Source organism: Periplaneta americana, chromosome 9 (genome assembly GCF_040183065.1).
Source record: "Periplaneta americana isolate PAMFEO1 chromosome 9, P.americana_PAMFEO1_priV1, whole genome shotgun sequence".
NCBI classification, from domain to species: Eukaryota; Metazoa; Arthropoda; class Insecta; order Blattodea; family Blattidae; genus Periplaneta; species Periplaneta americana.
Window position 1 is genome coordinate 115,864,083 of NC_091125.1, and position 25,448 is coordinate 115,889,530.

General features: G+C 36.0%; 1 protein-coding gene across 1 annotated transcript in view; it reads left to right on the forward strand.

The window, feature by feature from the left end:
• Window positions 1-25,448, forward strand: part of LOC138706410 (uncharacterized) — a 630,831-nt gene that overhangs the window by 38,463 nt on the left and 566,920 nt on the right. The gene's annotated exons all lie outside the window — the stretch shown is intronic.

The window sequence follows — 25,448 nt, forward strand, 5'->3', positions numbered from 1 at the left end:
TCTGGAGGCGATGTCTTGTATAACTGCCTCTTTTCCTGTCATCATTCCACTATTTCTTCTTTATCATTGGTTGCAATATAGCAACTGGCAGTTACTGCAACATACTACCATCCCCAGGAGACTATCTCCATACGAATAACCATTGAAATCAGCGGAGATGGAACTGGAGTCTAAGTGTTGGAAACTGAAGAGAAGATAAAATCCTACATTATATAATTTCGCAGGTGTTGAAACGTCACTGATCCGAAAAGCCCCTCGCCATCTGAACAGAGGTTTATAATATTATCTTTCCCTAATATATGGCCCTCGCCCACTTCCTGTATTGCAGGGCGATAAATAAACTGCACACACTCCATAAAAATATACCGGAAAGCGTTCTTATCAGTATTAGCCCCTAAATCTATCGGAATGCATCCCCACACACATGATTCTTGTTTACAGTCGTCAGCTGACCTGTGAGCCGGTTATGAGGACGTTGCTCGGAGTTGCCATGACAACGAAGTACCGACAAGCTGGTTTATTATTACGTTTCATCTGCTATTAGCATAGTAACTACGGCGATCTTCATAATAATTACTTACTTCGATGTAGTACAAAATAGTCAACGTACTAAAATGTTGTAAACATACAGTAGTCTGTTTACAATGTATTGCTCAACTGATGAATTGTATATGCTGCCAATTGAATAATAATCTCTATAGCTCAACTGTTGTTTATACTTGTAAATTGAAGTAACTTGCATTTTTGTACATCTCAACTGATTGAATTGTTTATGCTCTTAAATTGAATTATTTACGTGCTATGTTCGACCATGCCGAAATGTAGTAATTATACACCTGGTAGCAGACCTTTAATGCATATCATTAAAGTACACCTACTCATTAAAGGTCAGGTCTTTCAGCCAATGACGACTCAGGTTACAACTGTTCAGCCAATGACAGGTCAGCTTTCTGCCGTTATAAAACCGCAAGTATCGATTATTCTCGGATATGCAATCGAAAGAGAATTAGCGAAAAGTCACGGAGGCTGGAAATCCAATACTGTCGCAGAAGGTTATGTTCTGTTACTATAATAATTAGCGTTAATTGTAAATAATATTCAAATAAGTTCAATTTGTCATCTCGTCATGTCTAATTTAATTTCAATGTTATCTCTGTAGGTTCTTATGGCCTAGCAAGGTCAATGTGAACATCTGTTCCTCGGAAAAAATCAATACTTTCGCGTCTGCGCACATCTCACAACATACGGGACATTCGTCAAGGTCAGATACAAAGAAAATTAATAATATCAAGTTAGAAATATGGTCGAGCATAAAAAGTCGTATGAAACTCGCCTATAATGGTAATTAAGAAGCTCGTATGAAAATTATGAAACTCGCTTGCGCTCGTTTCATAAATATCCATACTCGCTTCTTAATTACCTTCATTATAGGCTCGTTGCATAATGTACTATTATAGCTCACCTGATGAATAATTGTTTTGGCTTATAAATTGAATCGTCTGCTTGCTACATATGTTATGTATATTTTTTGTAGAGACACTTATGTACTGTCGGTGACTCAGGAGAAGACTAGAGCGGACTGAGGAGGCAGGGATGTGAACAGATAACGTAAGACAACACGTGCAATATCTGTACTGCAGTAAGCGGAAACATTAGGTCTCCTTCTGTTCCACTTAGCTTTAATTTCCATACGCATTGTTACTCACGTTTCCTGCACCAGTAATAGCCTGGCTACTGGGATGCTTATCTGAGCGATGTTTATAATAATCAACAGCGATAGTCAAGAAGGCCACATTCTTTCCGCTCGTCTTCTCCTGAGTAACGGACAGTAGCTCAGTAGACATTTATCATGTCGTAGCTCCTATGATAGTCAATAGCGTGGTAATTCTTTAGTTGACAGCTCAACGTCTAAGAAAAGCATAGAAAAAAATTCGACATGAAAATCTTTTTTGAAAAATGAGAAAAAATACTAACTTCGAAGTGATCTGTTTAGAATAGACATTTACACATTCAAAAGTTGGTAAGCGGCAAACACTTCTACTTATCACTTTAGATGGGGGGGGGGGGATCAAAGCGAGAGAAATGTTGAGAAAGAGTGGAAATTACTTTTAAAAGTGGTCGCTACTCAAAATCTTCACTGGTTTTCGAGTTACGGCGAGTTAAGCAAAGAAGCATTTTCGTTTGGCAAAGTACTCACGACTCAACCTTTTGTCTGTTAGAATCTCAACGAAGATTTCTTTCCTGAGCCTTCTTGTACGTCGACCTGAGTAATTTATTCATCTTAAGCTGTTCTAAGTAAATATCATCCACAGTGGTAAATCTCAAAGGAGACGCCATGTTTTAATACCGAATTAGGCCTAAGGCAGGCTTCGTTCACTTCCACGTTATCCGCCCAGAGATAGCGGGTTCGCTATTGAAATAACGTAAGGTGAATGGCTCTGATAGACTCTTTCATCAATGACGTCAACATAGCGTTAATCGTTTAGCGGACCAGTAGGATGCGAAAACTAATTTGTTTAGTGTTTGCCGTCAATTTTTTTTATTTAGATGTATTGCACATCGCGAACAAAGGCGTAATGAATTTAGGGATATTGTTGCTACCTGCAGAATTACATTTAACTTTAGGGAGCGATAAACAGCATGCTTTTCTCAAAAGTGGGCGCTAGGGTAAAATAGTTAAGGAACCACTCCTCTAGCCATCTGGCTAACACTGTGCCATACAATAATAAAACCAGGTCGAAAGCCTCATGTTCCGTAAAAATATTACGTCTACTTTATTTCATATGGGGAGCTTGAAATGAACCCAAGTACAGACGAAAGTTCTGGGTCTTGCTGTGTGGAATGCACTGTATGCTCACCAGAGGTCTCTGTGGTCAAGCAAGACGTCCTCATCACATTGTCAAATAATTGATTTAGGCGATGCTCACATGTCTTGATCTGTGTCGCCTGTCAACTGCTCAAGCAGACACGATACCGTCTGATGTCTAAATCAGTTGATTAATAGTGTTGTACCATCAAATAGTCATTCCGACACAAACAGCGACAGCAATCAGGATACGTTGTCTGCGAGACGCATCGAAGTGATTAGGTAGGGAAATTTTCCAGTCGAAAGTCAACGATCAAAAGTTTCTTGTTTAGATTTTTTAGTTTTTAACAGTTCTGGTGTCCTGCAATTTTATATATTGTTTCAGAATACGACCATGAAGTGTAGCCACGGGAGCCGATACGACCACCCCGAAACCTGGAATTTACACGGTCTCTAAATAGAACAGAAATATTTCTTTAGGGGTGAAGACAGCGGGCATGTAGAATTGACATCCCTGCTTGCCATTAATGCCGATTGCCTGTACAGGTGGGAGCCTTAATCTCCCGCTGTCCCATGGGCTTTCTATAATGGGGATAACATTACTTTTTTTTTTAAGGTGCTCAGCCACTACGCAATGCATGAGGTTTTCTTTTTTAAGTAACAAAAACTATGGAGTTGTTATGTAAATGCTAGTGAAATAAAACTATATTTCACAGTGAATCGTAATTCATCATCATCATCATCATCATCATCATCATCATCATCATCATCATCATCTAAAGATGATTTTTTTGGTCCCACAGAATATATCTGTTATGTTAACAATGAATATTAGAGGAGAAAAATTCGCTCCGGGCCGGGGATCGAACCCGGGTCCTTGGTTCTACGTATCAAGCGCTCTCACCATTGAGATACGCCGAAGTCCAATCCACAGCACCGGATAGAACTCGACCCCCTCCAGTGTTTTTCCCCGGTTCGATCCCCGGCTGCGGAGCGAATTTTTCTCCTCTAACATTGTTACCATAACAGATATATTCTGTAGGACCAAAAAAATAATAATCTTTAGTAAATTCTTCTAGCAACAGTGCATATTTCTGTACGGATTATTGTGCACATTACTGTGGAATCCCGGCCATCAAGTCACTCAATTGAGTGCGCTCCTTATATAATGACTTGATAAAATGTCAACATATATGCCCAACTTGGAGTCAGGCCACTAAGAGAAAACACTGGAGGGGGGAAGTTCGATCCGGTGCTGTGGATTGGACTTCGGCGTAGCTCAATGGTGAGAGCGCTTGGTACGTAGATCCAAGGACCCGTGTTCGATCCCCGGCGCTGGAGCGAATTTTTCTCCTCTAATATTAATCATCATCATCATCATCCTTTACGAAATTGAGACCAGATGGACTGTTTCGGCTAGCAAAACGAAGTCGTCTGTCAAACATTCTAATGTTCTTCCGAGTTTTTTATTCCCTCTCCTCTGGTAATTTAAAATTTGTAGACGTATTCTGCTTTCATTCATCCTAGGTATGTGTTGTATCCAATTGTTTTTGTAGTTATAATATTTTGTTAAGAATGAGTGTAATTTCTAATTCCTTCAAAATTTCGTAATTACTCTTATGATCTAACAGAGTGTAATCAGCTGTTCTCCTGAGATACTTGTCTCAGCAGTTTTAATCTTACCACGTCTTGTTTTCTGAGGGTCCAGGTTTCGTTGCCAAACAGTAGTGTTGGAACTGTTAGAGTTTTATGTACTTTGAGTCTTGTGGTTTTTTTTAACTTCATTTGGTTTGAAAATTTTTTTCAACATTCCTAGTATTTGTTGAATTTGTATAATTTTCTTCCGAAAATCTTTTTCATCTTCATATCGTCGTTGTTCCTGCAATAACTCCTATGTGCAAAATATAAAATTTTTCAGTAGGAAGAAAAACACATTTATTCATTCTATGGCAGTAGTACATAGGAGATTGAATTTTTAAATTTTAGAGAAAAAAAAAAATACAATTACATATAGGAGATTTTATTATTTGCTATAACATTATTTAAGTTATTTAATAAACCAAAAATCTGAAAATCGATAAATATGTCACATAGGAGTTATTGCAGGAACAACTGCGATATAACTGGTGTCCTAAATAATTAAACACATTTATCTGTTCTAATACTGAATCTTCTACTTCAGTCTTCTTTTGTTATTTTATCCCATTAAAGGCATTGTCTTAGATTTTGTCGAAGAGATTTGAATATCAAATTCTTACAAAATTATATTCAGGAGAAATATCTCTTGTTGTAGGTTATCTTCCGAATTACATGGATATGAGTACTAGAAAAGAAACAAAAATTAAATTTTATAAGGTAATGGCAGTGCCAATGTTGCTTTATGGGTGTGAATTTTGGATCCTGACTAAAAAAGAAGAAAGAAGAATAGAAGCAGCAGAGATGAAATTTCTAAGATCTGTAGCAGGTTACACCTTATTGGATAGGAAAAGAAGTGATGATATAAGGAGGGAACTAAGCATTTTTAAATTAATAGACAGAATAAAACAATGTAGAAACGATTGGAAACAACATATACAAAGAATGGAAGTAGACCGCATACCAAAACTGATGATGAACTATAACCCAATAGGTAGAAGAAATGTTGGTAGACCGAAAACAAGATGGGCTCAACAGTGTTAAAAAAATGAGACCGGAACGAGCCTTATAAGGCTTAATCCATGATGCTGATGATGATGATGAGTACCATATAATCGGTTGTACAGCGGTGTATATAATTTTGTATTAATTTGTATTAAGATTCCCATAGCATAACTTGTACCTTTTTATATTCTAAAACTACTTCATCCATGTAAACATTAAACAGTGATGGTGGCAAAGGTCAGCTTTGCCTAACTCCTCTATTAATGTGTTCAGGCTTGATACTGTGTTATTTACTTTTTTATATACACATCTATAAGGTTTAGTAGTGGCTGTTTTGGAATGTGTTCTTGTTGGCTGCGTTATACCGTTACACTCCTACTTGCTGAGTGACTTGGTTTTTTTAATTTTCATGTGATTTATTTTTGTGTTTGCTTTTTTATTGAACTTCATAATTTATTAAATAAATATACAGTACTATAAAGTAAACCTTCGTTTAAATGACAACTCTGTGTCACTATTAATGCCACTTACCACGATGAGACAATTAGTACTAAACTATTTTGGAAAAGCTTTTATGTTTGTAGATTGAAATTACAATTATAATGACTACTGCTAACAAATTAATGAGCTTCAAGATAAACTAAGATTGCATCGATAATATGATGGATCACTTCCGAAGAGTGTCTATGCGAACTTTGCCCGGGAATGAACGAATTTGCTTATAAACTGGACCAATCTTCTTTATTGCAGACTGTGTACATTGCAATTAAGTGTTTTGTAGTAATTTCAGCTACAAGCTATACAAGTGAAAGGACCTTTTCAAAATCAATAAAGTGAAAACCAATGTTCTATCGTTGTATATTCCTTCATATCGTTGTATATTGAATGAAACTAATTTTATCGATATAATGGAAGAATTCAAAATTTGAATACCATCTGAAAGACAGCTCACTGTATAGGAAACAAACACAAGTACAATAGGTACATTTATTATAGTTTTCTTTTTGTTACAGTTACTTTTGTTATACTAGGAATCCATAGATTTTATTTTCCTTAGTTTTCAGTTCGATATAATATAAATTTAAACACAAAATAGAGAAATATATTTCAATTGATATATTTTTTCTTCTCCTCCTCCTCCTCCTATTATTATTATTATTATTATTATTATTATTATTATTATTATTATTATTATTATTATTATTATTATTATTATTATTATTACTGATGAAGATATGTCAAACAAAATATCTAAATTTATAAAAATCACTGGCGTAATTAACACCGTCTTCAAATCGTCCCATGTTCAGAAACATACAAGGCTGAAGGTATATAAAACACTAGCTCGACCGGTCCTCACTTACGGTAGCGAGGCATGGACAATCCGAAAAGCTGGTGAGCAAAGGCTGACGACAGCTGAAATGAGGTTCACGCGACGAACAGCGGGATGCTCTTTGCTGGAACACCGTAAAAATGTGGACATATTGCAGGAACTAAAAATGGATCCTATAGTTAATTTTGTTCAACAATATCGACTTCGGTGGAAAAAACATGTCGGAAGGATGGATCGCACACGATGGCCTAAACAGATTCTTACTTATGTACCAAGAGGAAAGAGGAAATTGGGAAGACCACGCAAGCGCTGGCATGTGACCGTAACAGATCCTTCAGGGTCTAATACGTGAGGGATATGATAGTGATTATTACTTTTTTAGATATAAACCTATAATGTAGTTGATATATTATGAGGTATATACAATATGTAGTTCAAGAATTCTGCGTTGGACCTGATTTGTTTAATAATAGTGTAGATATCTTCCAGGATATACTATTATCTTGTGAGAACGTTTATGAGGTGATACTCCGAAATGAAATATATTCTGCGCACAGTTGTCTTGTTGGCTGTTTCAGTACATAGGACGAAACAATTGCATGTATGTAATGTATTTACATTACGTGTGTATGTGTGTGTGTGCGTGTATGCCAGTAGAGTCAGAAAGTACCGGAACTTCGAGTGGTAACGCCAAGCTCTATAGGCAACTTCTCTGCCTGGTCCGTGTGGTGTGTAACCTATTCTCCAGGCGTATAGACTCAGTGCGGCTGCGCATGAGAATGGGGAAGACTAATGTAGCCGGAAACCAATCGAAATACAGTGCAGCTCTCAGCTTCGCTTAGTGAAGACGTGTATGTATATGTGGTAAAATGAGCTTGAAAGAGCAGAGAGGTGACATTACATTTTGTGTTAAACTCGGTAAAACATTTACTGAGACTTTGGCACTCATGCGCCAAGCGTATGGAGAAGAAGTAATGTCTCGGACCCGAGTGTATGAATGGCACAAGCACTTCACAAGTGGCCGTCTTTCAACGGATGATGATCGTGTTCAGGAAGACGCAGATCGGTAAGAACGGAAGAAATGATAGCTCGAGTTGCACAAGAAATCAGACGAGACCGCAGTCAGTTAATAGATGATGTGGCTACTTTCTTAGCCATTTCGCATGGTTCTGTACAGTCCATTCTCCACAGTGATTTGAAAATGCAATGTGTGTGTGAGCACGTTGTTCCAAGAAGCCTTAGAGATGAGCAGCGGGAAGAGCAAATGGTTAGTGGAGACCTGATTGACAGGTTGGACCAGGATCCAACTCTCTTACACAGAGTGATCACAGTTAACGAGACATGGTGTTACATTTATGACCCACATCTAAAGCGGCAGTCTTCAACGTGGAAATCTCCCGGGTCACCACGGCAAAAGAGATTCCATACCGACCGATCAAAGGGGAAAGTAAGTGTTCTTCGATATCCAGTGTCTCGTATATTTCGAATTTATCCTGAGGGCCGAACTGTCAGTAAGGAGGCGTATGTTGCAATTCTTCTGCGTCTTCGTGATGCGATTCGACGAAGAAGACCCAACTTGTGGCAAGGACAGAATTGGGTTCTCCATCATGACCATGAAACAGCTTATCGGTCGCTCTTGGTGAGCGAATTCCTCGCACTACACAAAATACCCGTCCTTCCACAGCCACCATATTCTCCAGAGGTTTCTCCATCAGATTTCTACTTATTTCCAAAGGTCAAATCCCTACTCAAGAGACGGCGGTTTGCGTCAGCCGAATGGGTGAAAATTCATGCAACAAGCGCTCTGCGGGAAGTGACCAAAGATGGGCTGCTGGAATGTTTCGAGAAGTGGTATGGACGCTGGCAGAAGTGTGCCACTACCCAGGGGGCGTACTCTGAAAGCGGTGTTGTGTAGATAGCGGTGCTATCTGCAACAAAGGTATCTACACATGTTCGCACTGAGTCTATACGCCTGGAGAATAGGTCACATGTCACACGGACAAGGCAGAGAAATTGCCTGTAGAGCATGGCGCTGGCATCCGAAGTTCCGGTACTTTCTGACTACTAGTATGTATGTATGTATGTATGTATGTATGTATGTATGTATGTATGTATGTATGTATGTATGTATGTATGTATGTATGTATGTATGTATGTATGTATGTATGTATGTATGTATGTATGTATGTTACGTGCGTCTGTATGTATGTAATGCATATAATTATTCTGCATTTATATATGTAGTTTATTCCCGTATATCTCGCGGTATCGTGGTTTAGTATTTGAATAGACGGACACGTGGTGAAACTTTTGTGATGTACGTTCAATACCATGTTGTGCCTTATTCCAATATCTGCAACACAAAATACCACAATGGCATTAAGAAATCTTACTAATTTCGACGCGGTTATAAATCGGGCTGAAAATATCGTGTAGAAATCTCTTATTCAGGGACAGGACTGTTTTATAACTTTAAGTCTACAATGTGGAGCTACCTGCTTTAGTTCGCAACAAAATAAATTATACATTTAAATGAAATAATCAAACAAAAATAATATTTAAATATATGACACTCTGTAGGGTGTTCTCGTCCCATTGTGCGAGATCAGTACTGTATCTAAATATGGAATTGCTGATAAATAAATTTGTGATTACTGTTGTATATCAGAATATTTTCCATATGGAAGTACATATCCCATAAAAGCTTTTGCTATTGTTAAAGATAGAATTATTACTCCTACTGATAAAGTATGGAAGCACTTGTAGAAAGGATACTATATTTCCCGGTTAATAATTTCATTTACTCTGAAAATTTTTTGTGCAATTGAGTATAGGTCTAATCTGAAATTATATGAATTATTATTTAGTTTATATTTTTATTTGTATTCAAATTAATTAATCGCTCTTGTATATATTGTAGATTTAATTTTCATTTTTGATTAGCCCATAGTTGGGTTTTACTGCAAGGAATATTTTATTCCATCGCCATCTTCGAGGTTCTGTTTCGAAAACCTTGAAGTACTGTAAGCTACCTTACGAATACTTTTCGACGTTTACATCGATAGTTTTTCATTTTTAGTAGCTACAGTGTACACGGAATGTATCCCTACTGTCTATTTTGAGGGCCCTTACAGCGATATTAATATTTCACAATAAAAGGAGAAAAACTGAATGACTTTAACATTTAATAGCAGCTCGATCGTGGCGTTGCCATAGCAACGGAGATTCCCCAATTGAGATGAGAAATAAACTCCACGACGACAACATGTTTACGTGTTTCTAAGTACTTTATCGCTTCACGAATGACATTTTTCTTTTATTTAAATATATAGACGTTAATATTTAAACGGTCTGGGGTAGCAGGGGTTGGTGGAGAGCCGTATATCAAACTAAGATGACATCAATTTAATTTCTTGGCTGGAGGCAACGACAGACGGTCTGCCACGAACAGATTATGATATAATTCTGGGCTTCATTTCACTCTCTACCCCTTCACTTCCGTGCTAACTAGGGGGCGTTGGAGACTTGATTGCTACATTTTTTTTACTTCATCCGTATTAATTTATTTTGAAATTATAGTAATCATAAAATGACAGTTTCCAGCTTTGAACGGCTGCCCACAATTTGAGTTCTCCTAAATCTAAATCATGTTTATCCAAGACTGATATCTAAACTGGTCTTTATTTCACCGTCCTCAGCAACCTAAACAATGGCTTTATTCACATCAGTGAATTAATATTTTTAGTCATTCTCTCCGTGACAGCCAACATATTAGCAACAATAAAATCCATACATTCATTAATTTATAACTTATTCATCACATACAACACATACAAAAAAAAGAGACATATAGTTTCAAATTATATTTAGATAGTAGTAATGGATGAAATATTGTACAGCGCACGAGAGTAAAAAAGATTTTATGCACGCCTGGAAATTATCACCCTCGGCTTCGCCTCGGACGCTAAATTTTCCACTCGAGGTTAAAATATAATTTTACTCTCTTATAATATAAATTACTATTCTACTGAGCCCAGAGTGTTCTTGTAATCATGATAACTCAAATAATAAGAACATCCACATAAATTACTTTAACACAGTATTGAGGACGTTCATTAAACTCTGATTGGTTACTGGTAGATACATTTTGTAAGGTGCACTGAACACGTTTTCGTATTTTCATAATTTGAAAACCTGAATTGACAAACATCCCAAGTCCATTATTTACCGAATTTGACTTTTTACATAACGCACAGTTAATAGCATTTTTCGTCAATGAAACGTTTTCATTGCCAGCAACATCTTCCTTTACTTATGACAGAAGTAGTATTATGGAGTACACAAGGCCACCATTCCAAATTCTTTGCAGGGCCAAATAATCAACTACAGAAAGTAGATCTAATGTTAGCTTCAGGGTTATCCTTTATTAATATCAAGGTTCGAAGCTACATTATAATAAGTATGTTTTACGGAATTGGATACGATCTTACTCAGCCCAGTTGCTTGTTCTCATATTAAATATATAAGTGCTTAACAATAGCGAAAACATCTCCGTATGAAAAGCTTTCCGACAAATGTCCACTGTCAATCTTGCAACAGCTTGAGCATTTTTGAGAGTAGCAGACAGTGTTATAAATTCATATTCCGAAAAGAACCGTCTAGTAAAGTTGATTGGAGTTTCTCAATTTAAACATTAAGGAAGCTATTGGTTATCAGTTTGTGTTCCATGATTCTTCACACGTTTTGAATAAAAAAAACTACAATGTCTCATTAAAATATATTAGGTTAAAAAATAACTTTAGGCCTACATTGTTGCCCACCAAACTATAATTTGACATAAATATTATTTGTCCAAGACTGACAAATATGTAGGCAACATTTCAAAACGTTGTGTTTACGTCACCAGCTATTTCTGATTTAGTTTAAATATGGTATCGTGGCTTAGCAAGATGCCTTTTTTTTTTAAGTTGGTAGCAGTGTAGCGTCCTCTCGTCACTTGTCTCACCTCTTTTGTGCATGCATACAACACAAGTGCAAAGCAATAAACGGTAACAGGAAGTTCTGAGAGACGATAAAACAGGGCGAAGAATGAGAGTCTAAATCGGTGTTGCATTCCTCGCCTCTATTGCGCATGTGCTGAATAGTGGAGAGGCGTTGTGCGTTTTTGCAAACTGAAAATGTTACAACTGCTGTGAACTTATCGTCTTTTATTAACTGGATTTTTTATAGTGCGCTTTTAAACAAGTGCTTTGACAATTCTCGTGTATCGTCATGGTAACGGCAGTGCCCTTTTGTTGTCTGTAATTAATTGCCCGGAATCAGTGAGGCCGATGATGTTTTGTTTCACTGTCGGCTCGCAACAGCTTGTCGTCGGGACAGAATTGAGTCTCGTCTCTGAGAGATCTGAGTTCTAAGCCCAGGAATCTATCATTGCAGAGACCTCGCGGTCGCTATGACAAAGTTGCTGTATACGATATGCTAATGTAGAACTAGTGTAATAAAGTAAGACCGAACTTGTATAATTTTTCTACAAAATTCAGAAATGTAAACAAAACACAATCGACCGTAAGTTGATGAGGTTATTTTATGTTCTTTTTTACTGTATGTAGGCTATATACAATACATCGCATCTTATTAGTTAGGGTGACCAGAAATTTCTTGACAAAAAAGAGTATACTTTATACCTCAGTAAAGGAAAATCGACGGGTCGTTCTCTTGTGCGTGAAAAAACAGTTGAGCGCGTACGGTCCAGTTTCGCGTTCGCGTTCGTGACTTCTTTACACCATACTGCGAATCCGATGGATTAGTCATACCGGGAATGATAAACACGAACTGCTATCATGGCCACCACGCTCTCCCAACTTAGCCCCTTGCGAACTTTTTTTTTGTGTGGGGTTAGGTGAAGAATTCAGTGTTTGTGACACCATTTCCTGCTGATCCCGGAATTTCGGGCTGGCATTGCTGAAATTGACAAATATGCTACATCAAGTGTGTTTACAGAGTTGATATGTGCAGAATCACTAAAGGGGCATATGTCGAGCGCCTGTAACGTGTCAAAAAACTTGTTTTTTTTTCTATGCATCTGTACAATTTTGTGATCATATGTTAAATAACATACCTATAGTGATTCTCTGAAACCGCTTCAAGCACATGTAAACTTTCCGTACGTAAGACTGATGCTGCCCGACTAACGAAAAGCACGCGGAAGCGGAAGTTGATCTTAATGTACCGAGAAACGTTAAAAGTAACTGAATGGCTCATATTTAAGCACCTAAATAAACTTATATTACATTATGGTTAATTTTCAACTAAATTTTGTGCAATATATTCGGAATTTAAAAATCACAAGACATTCAAGTAGAAAGTGCATGAAAAGTTGTAAATAATATAACGAAAATAGAGCTATAAGTAAAGATATTTTCAGATAGAAAAGAGTATAGAGTGTTTGTACGTCTAAAAAAAGTATACTACTCTTTTTAAGGGTACGAGTATAATATCTGGTCAGCCTATATTAGTATGATTTAAAATTTTCACTTTTGTATGAAGTTTTCGATTTTTGTACCTTATTACAGATGCAGGAACATGCCCTATCACTTATCATTTATCACATCACATCGTAAGCCATATCATATATCATGTGATATAATTGATTAACGACATATCAGTTTTTTCCTGCATCTTAATACGGTGCAAAAACAACAAAAATAGTCTCTCGTTACATCATTTCCTATTTCATTATTTATATAATATTTACCCTGGATGAATAGATTGTAGAGAAACCGCAACACGGTGACCTGGCTCGTGACCGAGCCGCTCGCAGACTCTGATTACTCAGACATCTTTCTATCGGTGATTCAAAGTGAAATATCGGAAAATCGCCACAACATAAACTATTACTGTAGAATATTACTAAATATCGACAGTGAAAATATAATTTACTCATAAAAATTAAGAAAGCGAGATGCTGAAATTTGTTCTAAAAGTTTCTTCGCAACTCGTTAAGAAGTGAGGCATCGCTTGCTGCAGTTTCCGTTGAAAAATATTGATAATGTTTTTCCGGATGCTGTTTTGCACTTCTTCCAATCGGTTATTTTTGTGTACTTTGTCTTTTATAGTTCTCCAGAAACAAAAGTCACAAGGGATTAGATGGGGATCGAGGAGCCCATTTATTCCTACCGATAATTCCTCGAAAACTCTTTGACGTCCGCTCATACGAGCATAATAGTCGGTCGTATGTGTTATCGTAGAGTCGTGTTGCAGATGGAGCGTGCTTTTTTTATCTTTATTTAAGCAGGGTTCTGTTTAATTTAGAATTTACATAACTTGATATCCTCTACACGTGCTCTTCTTCTGACACTGTTAGGAACACTCTGTATAATATCGCAGGCTATATATATATTTTTAGTAGGTTATTTTACGACGCTTTATCAACATCTGAGGTTATTTAACATCTGAATGAGATGAAGGTGATAATGCCGTTGAAATGAGACCGGGGTCCAGAACCGAAAGTTACTCAGAATTTGCTCATATTGGGTTGAGGGAAAACCCCGGGAAAAACCTCAACCAGGTAACTTGCCCCGACCGAGAATTGAACCTGGGCCACCTGGTTTCGCGGCCAGACGCGCTAACCGTGCAGGCTATATGTAGCGTGTTAAATCCCATTGGCTCACTTATAAAAATATATTGTAAAAGGATACAGACATACACATAAAGCCACGGAATAACATTCATTGAAGTTGCAAAGCATCATACTTCAGTAACTGCGTGCCACTTTAACGTGAATCTACTCATGTAATGATATAATATGTATTAAATTTACTATGGCGTGCCGTTTCTGAGAAATTACTTGACGTCGAACATTGATTTGTTAGAGACTAATCATCTATTGTAAAGTAAGAGTTAGCTGTTAGGTGATATTTTTGCTACAGCCTGTAGACGCATCTCGCTACTGTTTTGTTTTCCCAGGATTCAGCAGGGAACCGGTTGTTGCCTCAGGCAGATGCTGGTTATGTTCTGGTCTAAGAACTCTTTATTGCTATCCATGCCAGAGAGACTATATTTCATTAAAGCATTTAATTTGTAATTTTATTGCGCCATTACTCGCTGTACTGAAGTCCATTTCGAAGCAAAATTATGATCCTGACAGAACAGGTGAAAACAAGTGAATATTATTCACAAAGTTATAGATTTCCATGGGAATAAGAAACAGAGGAAGGCAGATATGTTAGTGAAAGATCGATTTGAAAACATATCAAAGAATACTAAGGAAATATAAATCAAGAGAAGGCTGAATGTTTGTTTAATATTGCGATTGGATAATATCAGCATGGATAGGACTTCAAAAATGAATCGTATTACAAGTTGCTATAGACATATGAAACTTGAGAAGGCAGGTTTGCTGTTTAAAATCTCGAGTGTAATATACAAGGTGAGGCAGAAATATCTCCCCATTTTCAACTGCATATAAAATGGAAAATATTGAAGTCAAATATCAAACAGTAATATAAATTTATTCCTAATAGTATGCCATTTAAATCTTTAGTTCAGTTCCGCACACATTTTCAGATTCCACGTCAAAAACGTGTTCCTAACCGCAAGACCATAAAATTGTGGATTACGTCATTTCGGAATACGGCTTCAGCACTAAAACAGAAATCACTATTTTCACTTTCAAAAAGGTATGGACCAAGAATCCCGAACTGTGTGACACCACACCAGACAGTGACGAGTTCACTATGAAGAGGTCGCATGTTGATCTCTTTCGGATTTTTCCTCTGCCCAGTACCGGAAGTTCTGTTTATTTACACTTCCGGACAAATGAAAATGTGCTTCGTCTGACATTAACAGAACAATATTGTTGGATAGGATTTCAAGAAACTGCTTAGCAAATCTCAGACGATTTCCCATATCACAATCTTTAAGTTCGTGGACTATTACCATTTCGTGTGGATGAAAGTTATGATCCTGTTGCAAAATTCTCCTAAGGCCGCGATTACTTAATTGCAAAGCTGCTGCATGTTTTCTCGCTGAACGTTGTGGGCTCCTTACAAATGCTTGACGCACAATTGCAATGTTTTGTGGAGATCGCACTGATCTTGGTCGCCCTGGTGGTTTTTGGTTTAGTGCTGAAGCAGTATTCCGAAATGACGCAATCCACAATTTTATGGTCTTGCGGGTAGGAAAACGTTCTTAACGTGGAATCTGAAAGTGTGCACGGAACTGAACTGATAAAATGGTATACCATAAGGAATAAATTTGCATTACTGTTTGATATTTGATTTCAATATTTTCCAGTTGAAAATGGGGATATAAATATATAATTAAGGCTTCAAATAGCAAATACATGTACCGTATAATGAAGTCTGTTATACAAATGTAGAACAAGAGAAGGCGAGTTAATTGCTTAAATTCTCCATTGAGTTGTATGGTAATACGTATAAAACTCTACAGTGAAGAGAGTAGATGCTACGTCTTTTTTTTTCGTGGATGAATCGTCATCGAAATTTTATGTTTAAATATATTTCTTCTTAATGGGGAGAAGACGTCATACGAACACATACGCACGTCCATCCCCTCAGTGTGCTGGTTGATTAATACTTTATCACCATGTCACCAGTATGCTGTGGTGGCTGACAGACAAACCCGAAGACATTTTAGCTCCCTTCCTCACGGTGTAAAAGGAAACTAAAAGCGTTACAAATTGGAAGTAAGCCATGTGTTCAACCCCTATGTGGGCCACCCTTGAGGTCATGGGAGCCAGATGTCGGAGATGCTGCGAGTATGTATAGGAAAGGACGGCTTCTTAGCAAATGGCCCAGGGTTTGATGCTCGAAGTGTAATGCATTTGAAGCAGGCTTACTTGTTACTTGTATTCATTGCATCATGGTCCGTAATTATTCTGTCATAATCCCAGCGACTTTTATTAGCCATGGTTTGTTCAGTAATGCTTCAAAAGCAACTGTATTGAACTTAGTTATTGGGCACATTTTGTGATAGTTATTACGATCAAAGTTATTGTGAGCGGGCTTTCTACAAGTAGTTTGACATCCTTTGTAATTCACATTAAACGTTGTTCCCTCATCGCCATGTTACCATTTTATCAACTTTGTCTGGTCTGTGTAGTTGGAATTCAGCCTTGAATTCCCAGCAACTGGTCCAGATTTCGTTATCCGCCTCCATGTTTGGTGTAGGATTGTCCCATGGAATTTTTGCAGCATTCGAAGTTCTATTCAATTTGAACCTTTCAGGAAACGATTCATGGGTTCTTACTGGTATCGACACATTTTGTTAGATTTATTAAGATTTGTGTAACGGTTTTTTTTTTCTCTTTTTCTTTTCCCCCTGACATTCACATTTTGTTATTACTTAATTACCATCATACATAAACAGTTTATTAAATCTATGCCGAAGTTACTCATTCTCATTTTCCAATAGTGCAGCAGATCCCAATTCCATTCCTACCTAGTGAAGTAAATACATATAGTGCATTCTGAAGTGATGTGAATAGCAAAGTGAGCGAGGAGTCTGAATTATCCATGTTTACACGTCAGTAAGGACTAAGATTTAGGAAAGTAAGGCATATAATGTAAGGCGGGAGAGAGAATACGGAAAATATTTTTATGTCATATGAATATAACAATTAAGAGATAGAAACGGTAAAGAAAAGTATGTATAGTCAAAAAAGAGTCTGAAATAAATAGTAAACGTATGGTAGGAATAGAGAAATTAGTTTTAGATAGGTTTTAGAACGATATGTCAGATGAAATGTTAAATGTTATGTTTTATTTAACGACGCTCGCAACTGCAGAGGTTATATCAGCGTCGCCGGATGTGCCGGAATTTTGTCCCGCAGGAGTTCTTTTTCATGCCAGTAAATCTACTCACATGAGCCTGTCGCATTTAAGCACACTTAAATGCCATCGACCTGGCCCGGAATCAAACCCGGAACCTTGGGCATAGAAGGCCAGCGTTATACCAACTCGCCAACCAGGTCGACTGTCAGATGAATAAAGTGCGAAATAGATGTAGTGATAAGTAAAAGAACGGACACGGAAGGACAAGCCATTGAATAGAGGAAGATAAGTGTATGAGTCTCCACTAAGTTTAAAATTCATGTAGGCCTATGTATTGTAGTGTAAGAATGGGAATGCTGGCCCGAATAGAGGAATGTGAAGGGTCAGCAGGACCAAACGCTTGAGTGACAATAAATCATGTCATGTAATATATCATATCATATATCATATCATATCATATCATATCATATCATATCATATCATATCATATCATATCATATCATATCATATCATATCATATCATATCATATCATATCTCATATCATATCATATCTCCATATCAAATCATATATCATATCAGTTGCCTTGGGTGGCACAGGCGGTATACCGCAGGCCTTCTGTGCCCGAGGTTCCGGATTCGATCCCGGCCCAGATCGATGGATTTAAGTATCCTGCGGGACAAAATTCCGGCACACCGGCGACGCTGATAATATAACCTCGGCAGTTGCGAGTGTCGTTAAATAAAACAATTTAAAATTTATATCATACATCATATCATACATCATATCATATCATATCGTATCGTATCATATCATATATCATATCGTATCGTATCGTATCATATCATATATCATATATCATATCATATATCATATCATATCATATCATATCATATCATATCATATCATATCATATCATATCATATCATATATCATATCATATCATATCATATCATATATCATATCATATCATATCATATCATATCATATCATATCATATCATATCATATCATATCATATCATATCACATATCATATATCATATATATCTATATAATATATCATACCATATCATATCATATATCATATATCATATCATCATATATCATATCATCATATATCATATCATATCATATCATATCATATCATATCATATCATATCATATCATATCATATCATATCATATCATATCCTATATCATATCATAAAATATATCATATCATATCATATATCATATATCACATCATATCGTATCATACCATATCATATCATATCATATATCATATCATATCATATCATATCATATCATATCATATCATATCATATCATATCATATCATATCATATCATATATCATATCATATCATATATCCTATATCATATCATATCATATCATATCATATCATATCATATCATATCATATCATATCATATCATATCATATCATATCATATCATATCATATCATATCATATCATATCATATCATATATCCTATATCATATCATATCATATCATATCATATCATATCATATCATATCATATCATATCATATCATATCATATCATATATCGTACACTCGTAAATTTGGATTTGTAAACAGTGCAGTGTCTCAGTTTTACATTGACATGTGTTTGTTCCCTTCTGCATGTCCTACGTCATATCTAGCTGTGACCTTGGCCGCATCTATGGCGCGCTGGTCTCACATCTAGACGGCCTGGTTTCGATCCCCGGTCCGGTTGCAATGGAATTTGATGTAGGTAAGGCAGACGTTAGAGAATTTTCTCGGGGTATTCCCGTTTCTCTCATTCCATCAACACACTCCGTCTCTCCCTCATTTTCATCCATCGTTAATGTTATGTTTACTTTGGCGCTTTAGTTACGTCGTCATTGGTGCTTATGATAGCCCTTGTAAACAATGGTTGGCGCAAACGTAATTCACCGAAATTAAATCGAGATGGGTATTGAATGTCTGCTATCTTGCCACATAACATTCCCTAATGAAATTGAAAAGTGCAGAGAACGAATTGACCGAAGCGGACTGTCCTCTAGCTTATAACTGGTTCAGATTTAAATACAGTTACATCAAGTGTTTGCACCCCTGCTACCAGGAATCTTCCCAAGGGACACAGGGTGGAAAATTAGCTGCCTGGCATAGGGGTTGAAGAGGGCGTAGCGGCGGCATTGACAAAGCGTGGGAGTGTCGCCCTAGAGTGAGGGATGCACTTTAGCAACTGACAGACTTATGACCGAGTTACAGCGAACGTGGAAACGACAGCTGTCTCGCAATCCGGAGATCGAGTACCCACTTCGGAATTCTTATGAAGATGCTGTTCGCTGACATATTATCGTGAGGAACTCCTCTAGACTGAAGTGAAACAAATGCAGAACAAAGCATCGATTCGTTTGATATGATGTGGGAATTTCTGCCGTTAAATGTCTTGTCTTGTTCTAATATGATTTGTATAATTTAGAACTTTACACTGTAGTTTCTTGAAGGCAATAAGCCATTTTGTTTTCATTTACTAATTTATGCACTTTGCTGTTTCTCCGGTAATGTACTGTACGCTGTAATTTATGTATATTTTTTTCCCCGTCTAGTAGTATCGCTACTGTATAAATTTAAAAAAATTCATGATTTCATGTTATTGATAATGATAAATTTGGTCGACCTGAGTAGCGCAGTCGGTATAACGCTGGCCTTCTGTGCTCGAGGTTGCGGGTTCGCTCCCAGCCCAGGTCGATGGTATTTAAGTGTGCTTAAATGCAACAGTCTCATGTCAGTAGATTTACTGACATGTAAAAGAACTCCTGCGGGACAAAATTCTGGCACACCGGCGACGCTGATATAACCTCGTAGTTGCGAGCGTCGTTAAAAAAAATGATGAATTGCAGTGTTATGTACTGAAAATTTTTCTCATGAAGAACCGGCCATTCTGTGTCTGGTTTAACCAATTTTAATGTACTTTTTTGTTATCTTAGTAGTTTGCATCATAATCCACTTTAATTTTCGAGTATACAGCCTACGATGCACAGTTAACACTAGTTTTTTCTTCTCTTGTGTACATGTAAATGTTCATGACAAAGTAAATCGAGTCATTTTGAAAGCTTAATTTTTGTATTTTTTTTAACGTGTAAAGTAAAAGCGGAATCATATAGCATAAAATTGTCCCATTTTCTTGTAATGCGATGACGGCACTCGCAATACCATTTAAAAGCAGAAATATAAGTAGTTTTCCACTCGGTCCGTCTTGCTCTATTTAATGTGCCTCGAAGTTTTCCACACAGTAGTCATGGACATATTGGGTATGTGAGTTATGTGTAGGCCTGTATGTCTTGCATATTATCAAATAAAGTACAACCAATACAATGTTGAAGAACATATTGTATTTTAGTACTTCAGTTCGAGTATAGACGTTTCATGCAGTCACTGGGGTTTCTGTAAATCCCTTGAAACTTTTTTTTTTCTAAATATCTTCACTTATTTTATTTATTTCTGTGCTAATATGATGTAAGTTGAAAGTGATGAATATTTTCTCAGCTGTGATTCATCTAATGTAAACAGTACCAGATTCTAGTTTAATAATGGTAATAATAATGGTGGTGATGGTAATAATTAGGGGGCGGATGTTGATGACCTAAAAATCTACTTAAGATGATCAATAAAATGCCCTTAAAATAATGAAAAAAATGACAAAATTAAAAGAAAATGACATTTAAATATTATTCACCGTACTCGCACCACAACTTCTTAAAAATTAGTTACTTTGTTTCAATGACTGTCCTGCAAATCTCGTAGAGAGCAGGCAACTTCCTGGAATTTGACTAAGATAAAGGAAAATATCATGCTACAAAATGAAGGTTTTTGAGGGAAAACCATAGATTTTAATGAGGTTTTATAATGTGTTTCAATCAGGGGTCAGTGCCTTCATTCTCCGTCTCCTCCTCCGTCCACTCTTCACTTTTGTTACCAGATCTTCCAGATCGGGGGAGTGTAAATGACAAAACAAATTGTGGGGGCAGCGTGCATTCTTGCAATCTTTGTGTTAAAAATACTGTTTACTGTAGTAGCGAGCGAGAGCGGCAGTTAGTTTTGTTTATCTCTAGTACTCGCATACAAAATATACTATCACGTGAATTCTCACAATAAGTAAAACGCATCTAGATTCTAGATATTATAGATATTTTCTGTTTCATAATATATTTTTTCATCCAAACAGTAAAAAACCAACCCTTATTATTTTTCTCCTATTTACAGAGTCTTGAAAATTTAAATTGCACTTTTAAAAATAAATAGATACATATTTTTATCAAAGGGAACATGAGTTTGGAAGTAAATAATATGACATTATTAAAAGGATTGAATATTCACAATTGAACATGAGTTATTATTGAAATGTATAAAATATATGTCGGTCTTGATGTTTCAACTTTCGTTGACTTAGAAATGTTTGTAGGTTTTTTCTGTCTTCATGTATTACCGTCTCTATTGCCAGATTGTGGAAATTGATAAATAAATACTTGTTTTACACGTGAACTTTGTAATTGGACACAGCCTATTTATATACACATCTACAAATAAGTAAATGAATGTTTGAAATTACAATAAAACAATAAATCACAGTAAAAACAAAATTATTTGCACTGACTACGTCTTGTTTTGTTTCGGATGTTGACAGCCTTATTCATTGAGCAGCAGACCTGAACTGTGTGTCTGGAGTTCGATGCCACTGAGTTATACCCCATATGCAACTATATTTTTGCGGGTTGCTTGGTGACTCTAGGTAACCAAACGCAAGACTCTAATCATTACTCTTATTGAGTCTGAGATTTAAAAGAGAAAATGTGATGAAAAGTATGTGTTTCCTTATAGATTCAAAAGAAGCATACAAAATATTTACCCGACGAAATACGAATTTATGTACATAATCATATTTATGTACGATCATATTCAAATCTTTATTGTAAACTTTTGAGAATCACCTCCAGAAATATCATTTTTCAAACTATGGACACATTCGTGTGGCATTTGAGCTTAGGCGTCGACTAATGATGTTAATTAGTGCCATATTGAATTTTTGTAGTGAAACGTGTATATTCGACCTGCAAGGAAAGAAAAATGGTAATGTTTTGGCATGAAAGGGTTAATCGCAGATGGAATATTTGTGAGCATAGAAAATACAACAGGATAAGAAAAGTTGTCCTCTTGTGATTCCCACAGAATATTTTCCAAGTGTGCAGACGTAAGAGTTTATGGCAAAGATTATAAAATGAATGGCTGTAATTAGGCAGTAAAAATAATTAAAACGTCACTCCTATTTAAAGCAACAGAACAGAAGGTGTAAAATGTAAATCAACTCTGTTTGTCTCGAACGCTGCTCTTGTCGGAAAGACGATTCTGAAAAAATTAAGGAAAGGAAAAGATTTAAACTTCAGTAATAAAATTCGTGTAAAGGAGTTTCATCGCCTTCATCTTGCAAAACTATTAAAGCTTTTCGTAAATCCTGAAGATACCAACAAAGTTTAAAGCTATTCATACATATCTTACAATTAGTCAAAGTTGAAGGCTCTGTGAACCCTAGAAATAGTGACTAAGGTCTCTAAGATTCTCTTTGTACAAGTACTTTAACAATGTATGGACACACTCAAATTTTGTAATTAATACCAAAATAGTGTTAAAATGAATGGTAATTTCAACATCATATTTTAAGTCCTATGTTAAATATTTCTAACGCAAAAAATTTGGTGTGAATTAGTTTAGAAAATAATTCCAATGAAGTAATTTATATACAAATTTATTTTTCCTTGAAACTAATAAATTTCGATAGATAGCTCGTTCACCAAGTTGTAAAATTGGACTGGCCTCATGACTGACACATGAATGTTGTTTTCCTGTAATCTCTTTGATTATCACAAGTACGATAAAAATCATAGTTCACAGAATAATTTTTCAACCATCATCGCTCTAATACGTATGCATAATGCATATTTTGGCGAAGGTTCTTGCGAATTCGAAGTCCAATTGTTCATGTGATCCCCTGTCAAATGTCTTTGAATGGGTCGTTCGAACTACATAATATCTGAACATTTTGGTTAGAAACGACTATAAAAATTTTCTTGAAGAATCGTTAAGCATAAGCGCAGCAGATATTTGAGTTTGGTTTTTGTCAGGGTGAATGACACAAAAACTGTGATTAAAAGAACCAAAATTGTGGAAAGATAGTTCACAATAATCAAAGAATTAAATTTTTGCATATGCCTCTGAAGTGGTATGCATTTTGCCTATAAATCAGGCTTTTAGCCGGTATCTTTTTTTTCTGTCAGTATAAACGTAACTGGAGCCAATAAATTCATGGATTTGCATTTTTCGTGGACTGTAATTATTTGCATGAGCAAGCAATTATAATTTCGTTACACTCGCTAACAGATTGCATACACTTTAACTGCATATATTTTTTTTTTTTTCGCATTTCCTATGAACACGTTTCCAATATATTAATGACGATACTTCATATTAAGAATTGTTTGTTTTTATCTTGCTTAAGCGATCTTAATAATTTTTAGTCACGTGAACTAAGTCTGGTCTCAGTCAATAAATTAGTATTAAATTGTAACAAAACTAACATAATTCAATTTAAATCCTGTCCAAATTCAACCTCGCAAATTTCTAGCACAATAATTAACAATTAGAAACAACAACCAAATTTCTTGGCTTAAAAATCGAAAATGTGTTAAATTGGGAAAATCATATTAAAGAAATTACCCCCAAACTAAATTCAGCATGTTTTGCTATTAAATCTATGCAAAAGATAGTGAATATCAATATCTTAAAAACAATAATATACTTTGCATACTTCCACTCGGTAATGAGTTTTGGAATAATATTCTGGGGAAATTCCACAGATAGTAACAGTATATTCCTGTTACAAAAAAGAGTAATTAGAATAATAGTAGGTGCCTAATCTAGGGAATCTAGGAATATTTTCAAAAACTACAAATAATGCCCATGGTTTGTCAGTATATTTTTTCATTAATAATCTTCCTCGTGTGTAATCGTGAAAACTTTGTAACTAATTCAACAGTTCATAGCATAAATACACGTCAAAAATGACTTTCATACTCCATCGGCAAATCTATCGTCCTATCAAAAAGAAGTGCGTTATATGGCAGTACCTACAAATTTTTAATAGCCTCCCTATCGATATAAAAAATTAAACTCAAAAAATAAGATTATTTAGGGCCAAATTAAAGAAGTACCTAATTTCTCACGCCTTCTATTCTGTAGATGAATTCATGACATTCAATAACACTTCATGAAATTGATACTAAAACTTTGTGTTGTACTAGTAAACTATATTGTAAATCTCGTCTGTATATATTTCATCTAGACTGTGACTATAAATTAAGACTTTATAATAGTATTAAATTTTTTGACTTTCTCCATATTCTAGCTATGAAGCAATGTATGAATACCATGGAATGTTAATAAATACAATACAATATAATACAATACAAGACGAAAGGAAAACTGAAGGGGAATATTTGAATCCCCGAGTTCATTATGGAGCCAATACTTGAATACCACTTGCAAAGTTGGGCTTGCGACTCGTTGTTTTTCAGAAATAAAGTACAATATGCGAGGGCTGGACAATAAAACAATAGGATGCAGTGTATCTGGAGACGAATAACTTAGTATACATCGAAATAAATATTTTAAATTTCGTATATCCTGTATGTAGGTCTATTGTTAATGGTAGCGCATTCGTTTTCCTGTAGTTTACATCGCTTTCCTCCTTGTAAGGAAGAAAAATGTAATTCGAGAGAGATTTATAGCGGATTGACCTGCGCTCTTAATCCTGGAGAGTTACTGCGACGATAAAAA